Here is a 7093-nt window from a genome sequence, read left to right on the forward strand (position 1 = left end):
GTTCTTAAATGTTTTAACCTCCCTTGTAGTCCACCACCCACCAGAGGTATTGGGAAAGAAAGGATACAGAGGAATTGGACCTGTTTAGAAAGGTTCTTTGAAGGAACTCTTGTCTGTGTTGTCTGGAAATTGGCAGTTTAGTTCACAGGTTAGCAGTGGCAGCTTGATCCATTTGCGAATGCTTCAGGGATATGACAGTAGTCCAGTTCAGTAGAGTTGGGATAGCAAACATGAATCAGCAGAGGTAGCGTGACCTAGCAGAAACAGCCTGGCCTCAGCCTCAGCAGGAGGGACCAGGAGGAATGCCAAAAGAAGTTCTTAGCTGTACCTCTCTCAGTGAATCAAAGATCAGCGAAGACAAGAGACTAACAAACATTGCAAGCCTAGCTCAGCCTCCCCGTCACTGTTGGTAGAGTCCTATTTATACCCTCCAAACATTACATGTTCTCCTCGGATCTTGCATCAGCACACACTTCTGTCTCAGCTGACATTACTCTGCAATCAGCCCGATCCTCGGAAGTGGCAAGAAACTGCAGCACACCACCAGAAGTTCTTGGTGCGTTTCTGTCTATGGAATTCCAACAAATGGAGCTCAACTACGCAATGTGGGCAGACCAACACATGCGTGTCATTAGCAAAGAATCCTTCATCACGTGTCCTTTCACGTGCTTGCTTTAGCAGAACATCCTTTCACCTGTGTCTGCTTCAGCAAAACATTCCTTCATGTGTTTGCCCCAGCAAAACAACAACATCCATGACTTTCCAAAGAATGCTAAAGATTCCATTTCAGGCACATTTACTTATACTCGAAGTTATTATCCATTATAGCAGGGTTTCTACTGTACATGGAAGGTTTCTATTCTCTTTTGTTTTGTTTTTAGTGTGTTTTGTTTGTTTTGTTTGTTTGTTTTTGGAGGCAGGTTTTCTCTGTGAATTTCTGGCTGTCCTGAAACTCATTCTGTAAACCTGGCTGGCCTCCAAACACTTGCCTCTATCTTGAGAACTGGAATGAAAGGCACTCACCCCACCCCCACCCCCACCCCCACCTGGCCACAAGGTTTTCTATTCTTAAAGAAGCATAATAATATAATTATTGAATTATATTGAATATTAATTTTTAATATTTCCCTGCCAGCATTTCTCAGCATGTATCACAATAGTGTCTCTTTGTGTTAGAATATCTGGGTTTTTTGGTTTTTTTTTTTTTTGGTTTTTTTTTTTTTTTTGGTTTTTCGAGACAGGGTTTCTCTGTGTAGCCCTGGCTGTCCTGGAACTCACTCTGTAGACCAGGCTGGCCTCGAACTCAGATATCCGCCTGCCTCTGCCTCCCGAGTGCTGGGATTAAAGGCGTGCACCACCAACGCCCGGCTGAATATCTGGTTTTTAAAATTGCTATTTGAGTTGCCCACCTGAGTTTCATTTTTTGTTTGTTTGTTTGTTTTGTTTTGTTTTTGTTTTTCAAGACAGGGTTTCTCTGTGTAGCCCTGGCTGTCCTGGAACTCACTTTGTAGACCAGGCTGGCCTCAAACTCAGAAATCCACCTCTCTCTGCCTTCCAAGTTCTAGGATTAAAGGCGTGTGCCACCACGCCCGGCCTGAGTTTCACTTTTAAAATTATTAAGTAAAATTTGACTTGAGATTGAGACAGAATTGCCAGCAATTTTCTAAGTGGCTTATAACAAAATTTTGGCATTTTTAAAACTTCAAATGTATGTTTGGTAGCATTCTCAGTATTGGTGGTTAGTAAGACCAGAATATCAATCAACTCTGACAAACACTGAAGGTATTTTATATCCTTCCCAGTACTAAATGTTAGTCAATATTAGCTAAAAATAAAAAACCACCAGCATGCAACTTTGCTTTTGCCTTTAAAATATAGCAAAACTAGGGGGCTGATGAGATGGCTCAGTGGGTAAGAGCACCCGACTGCTCTTCTGAAGGTCCAGAGTTCAAATCCCAGCAACCACATGGTGGCTCACAACCATCCGTAATGAGATCTGATGACCTCTTCTGGTGCATCTGAAGACAGCTACAGTGTACTTACATATAATAATAAATAAATAAATCTTTAAAATATGGTAAAACTAAAAGCACACCTCAGAAATATTTTTAAGTGAATTTCTTTTTGACTCATTGTCAGTAAATGTTTGACATGTAACCTAATTTTTACACTTATAGACCAAGGGACATGTAAATTTTTCTTGGGGTTATGAGTAGAAAATTTTTTAAAAGTCCTGATTTCAGGCATGCCCCACTCACAGAAAGAACAGTAGGGACTCACAGGCTGTAAACACAGTTATTCTGACAACATGATTTATGATCTGGGAAAAACAAAGATCCCAAAGTGGGCAGTCAGGGATCCCCACATGGTAGAAAGACATGTGCTATGTTCAGATCACAGACGAGCTCCAGACCAACATCAGTGTGGGTGGGGAAATGGATAATGGATGGACGAATAGATGTAACAATTCAGTTTATGATAGAACAAAATGATTTCCCATTTTCTGACCTGAGAACTGGAGTCACTCTGCTCCCCCCGAGTGTTGCAGTAACGCAGAGAACACTAGATGGCATCGTACTACAGAGAGTCCTCGCCTTTCACAGCCTGGAGGACCAGCACCCACAGAGCATTGTAGTAACCTCCTGTGCACACTTATTTCCCGAACACCTACTATGTGCTCGGTCCTATACTACATATGATGAAAGAAAAAATACAAAAGGAGCTAAAGTTCCCCCAATTGAACCCAAAGAAAAAATGGCGTGAGCTGCCTTCCTTCCCAAAAGATTCTTCAGAACAGTCAAAGGGAGGCATGGAATGCGGCCACCAGGGTGCAGGGCCCTGTGTGCCTTGGACCTTTGACCTTCATTCCTTGAAGATGTGAAGCATGGAACCCTCAGCATTTTCTGCCTAGAATCTGGGACCACCCCCATCCCAAGCTAGCGTGTTCTTCCTTCAGATCTCACTCCCGCAGTCAATGCCTCCCTGGCAAGAATTCCCATCCCCTGTGTTCTACTTCGTAGACTATCTCATAATGGTAACAGATGATCTGATCATATACATGATTAATCCCTATCCTCCTTGCAAGGCAATTGAACAACAAAAAAGCAACGATCATCATGTAAGCCTTGCTTAGGCTTGTACTCAGTTGTGTTGGGCCTGATTTGTCACAAACACACACACACACACACACACACCCCAGATGATATGTTGACACTCTAACCCCTCATAGCTCAGAACGAGATTATATTTAAAGGTGGGGCCCTTGAGGTTGTGAAGCAATCTGGTCGTACAAGCAGGAACAAGCACAGATACAGGAAAGCCAAGAAAGTCCACTTAAGACAGCAAACTTGCTGACACCTTCATTTTAGACTACTAATCCCCAGTATTATGAAGAAATAAATTCCTGGTTTTCAGGCAGCCTGATATATGGGCTCATTGGTCTCTTAGACGACAGAACCAATTCCCAGCTGACTAGTGTGTGAGGCATGTAGCTCTGGCAAACAATGTATCCAGCAACGCTACAGAGTAAGCAAGCATCAGAACACTGCAGAGTAAGTAAGTATCGAGTGAGTGAAGAGGTCGAACTTAAAGAATAAGGACAGAGACAGGGGGGTGGGGGGAACAGAAGAAATCCAAACTATAGGCAATAGCATGGACACATGCCAAGACAGCTGCAAAAGGCCTCCTGCAAAAAGGACAGGATCTTAGACTCCGGAGGTGGCTCAGTGCTTAAGACCACGTGCTCTTTGGGAAGATCAAGCTTGGTTCCCAGCACCCAGATCAGGAGGAACACAACCACCTATAGCTACAGCTCCAGGGGATCTGGTGCCTCTGACCTCCATGGACTCTATACATGTGTGTGTGTGCATGCGCACACACACACAAATAGTAGGGTAGGAATGAATGGTAGAGAGCTGTCGGAGAATAGCAGAGAAGTTGCCACAAACTTAGGACCAGAGACAGCGGTGGATACATCTATTTGTTCTGTGGGATAGCTCAAATGTGGGCACAGGCTGTAATCCCTCTGCAGAGCTCTTTGATTAAACCTGAATTCAACAGCCTCTTAAGAGCACCCTCCACGGACGGACGGACAGACCAGACGGACGGACTCAGCTGTGTGCATAGCACAGCAGCAACTGGCAGTATTTATCATGGAGAGTGCTGTCCTCATCAGAGATGCCCAGTGAGACAAGAAAATGAACCTTCAGAAGAGCAGAGTCTCTAGCTTGCAGCTTTCCAGCCCGAGAGGCAAAGCAATATGCAATAGCATGCCACGGGCACTCACTCTTCAGTGGGTCGCGGAAGTCCTGCAGGCCATTAGAGTCTGTGCCACCCACCAGCTCCTTTAGACAAGTAACTTCTACCAAGAAGTGCAGGGAGGTCTCCACGAAGCCAGATACTCTCACCTGCTCAGCCTGCCTCCCAGGGCTGATTTTATTATATTTTCCTAGGAATTTGTATCTAGGGTCACAAGTTGTCAGCCAAATACTGCTGGAGCCTGAAACTGGGCATGCCAAGGCCAGAAGAGGCTGTGAAAGACAGACTTGGGGGAGAAGGAAAAAAAAAAAAAAACCTACAAAGTTCATGTCTGTAATTCCAGCGCTGGGGAAACATGGGCAGGAGGGTCACAGATTTGAAGTCAACCTGAACTATGTAGCCTGGTCACCCAGACCTACAAAGCAAAACCTTGTCTCAGAACAATTAAAGCGAATCAACAACCAAGAACCAGGCGGTGGCCGGCACACACCTTTAACCTCAGCACCCAGTTGGCTCTCTGAGTTCAAGGCCAGCCTGGTCTACAGAGTGAGTTCCAGGAAAGCCAGGGATACACAGGAAAACCCTTTGTCAAAAACAACAACGACAAAACAAACAAACAAACAACACCCAGAACGAAAAGGAAGGGAGAGGAGGAGCCTCAGGCTCCACAAAGCCGATGAGACAACTCTTCCATTCCTGGTAACAGGCCCCAGGGAGGCCCTGCAATACCTGCATTCCTGGGTTCTATTGATGTGTTGGACGGCCCAACAATATTACTTTATTTGTCTCAGCTAAATGGAGAGAGTTTTCATTGCCTAGATCCATGATCTACCCTCTAAAAGACAAGCGCTGACTGACACACGGGTCCTGTTTACACAGGCGTCCTTCCAAAATTGCTGGATTTACTGTCCATGGAATCTAAAACTACATTTGGGCCCTCGGTGACATGGTAAGAACTGCTCCAGTCATCATGCCTAACATTTTTCCTCCAGGCTATTGGGAAGATTAAAAGCCCATGTGTTACAGAAAATTGTTATCATTTATCAGCCAACCCTTTGGTCACCTTAGATGACAGAGCCGAATCCCAGCTGGCTAGAGCTCTCCAAAACTGTGCGTGGCGTACTTTATTTCTTTAATCTCCTCCTTTCCAGCCCACTGCAGACCTAACCTAACAGAACATCTTTTGAGCATCTGACATCAGTTCCCAAAGGGTCCGCAGACAAACTCCCTGCTTGGTACCTAAGGAAGCAGTGAAGCTCAGGCAGATATATGGGGAAGACGGGAAGGTCAGGAGGGGCAGGCAGCTGGAGTGTGGAAGCAGCCACTGTGGCTGATCATTTTTACCCTGAAAAAAAAAATAGCTCTCCCTAAGCCCAGAGGAGGAGAGAGTAGTCTTGTAAGCAGGGCATGTCACCTGTCTGGAATGCGGCTAGATTCTCAGCAGCTGTTCTCACTCAGGTGAGGTGACTCTGGGGCATAACTGGTTAGGCCAGCTTATTCAAGTTTGCATGTCTTGCTCAAGAAGCCAAAGTTGCAGGTTCTCTTCTTACAGAACAGAGAAGGACTCACACAAACCAAGTTCATGGCTGACCAGGTTGGCACCCCACAAAGTATACCCACTGTAAATAAATAAACAAACACTTTTAAATTAAAACATGAATCCTTTTGATGATGGTTCAGTCCCAACTATCCACTGTCAAACTGGATAAACACCAGTTTATCCAGGGTTAAACTGTCAAACACCCCCAGGCTTTATATATATGTGAAATATCCTGAGAGTGAAAAATTATTTAAGCCCCTAGACCTGTGTCCAAAATAGAGAACTTGCCCCATTGTTCCAGAATGCCAGGTGTTTGCGGTTTTTGCCAGGTGTTTGCGGTTTTTGCCTTTCTATAGCCCAATGCCAGGTGTTTGTGTTTTTTGTGTCTATATAAGCCCCTTACCCCTTGAGCTCGTGGTCCACTCCTCTACCCCTGCGTGGGATACGAGTTGTCCCCAGTGCACTGGTCTTTCCCGATTAAACCTCTTGCAGTTTGCATCAAGACCGTTTCTCGTGAGTGATTTGGGGTGTCACCTCTCCTGAGTCTGAACGTGGGGGAGTCCTCACGTTGTGGATCCTGTACTTGCTGGGTTTATGTCAACTTGACACAAGCTAGAGACATCAGAGAAGAAGGAACCTCAATTGGGAAAATGCCTCCATGAGATCCAACTCTTAAGACATTTTCTCAATTGACCAATGTAGGAGGGCCAAGCCTATTGTGGGTGGCACCACCCCTGGGCTGGTGGTTCAGGGTTCTATAAGAAAGCAGGCTGAGCAAGCCAGTAAGCAGCACCCTCCACAGCCTCTGCATCAGCTCCTGCCTCCAGGTTCCTGCCCTGTTTCAGATCCTGTCCTGACTTCCTTTAGAGATGAACAGCAATGTGGAAGTGTTATCCGAATAAATCCTTTCCTCCTCAGCTTGCTCCTGGGTTATCACAGCAATGAAAACCCTGAGTATGACAGACCCCATGATGGGTTCATTGTCCAGCTAGTCAGTTAATTATTTATACTTATGCTAAGGATCTAACCAAGGGCTTTGGGCATACTCAGCAAGCACTCTACCACTGAACCATGTCACCGTTCACTTAGTATTTTTCCAGAGTACACACTCCTGAAGCTGGGCATGGTGACCAAACCTGTAATTCCAGTAAATGGAGACTGAGGCAGGAAGATCAAGAGTTTAAGGCAAGTCTGGGCTACCTAGGGAGACCCTGTCAGAAAGAAAGAGGATGGATGGATGGATGGATGGATGGATGGAAAATTAAAGGAGGGGGAGAGAGAAAGGGATAGAAGAAG

Source organism: Mus caroli, unplaced genomic scaffold, assembly GCF_978045245.1.
Source record: "Mus caroli unplaced genomic scaffold, Mus_caroli_1 scaffold_20, whole genome shotgun sequence".
NCBI lineage: Eukaryota > Metazoa > Chordata > Mammalia > Rodentia > Muridae > Mus > Mus caroli.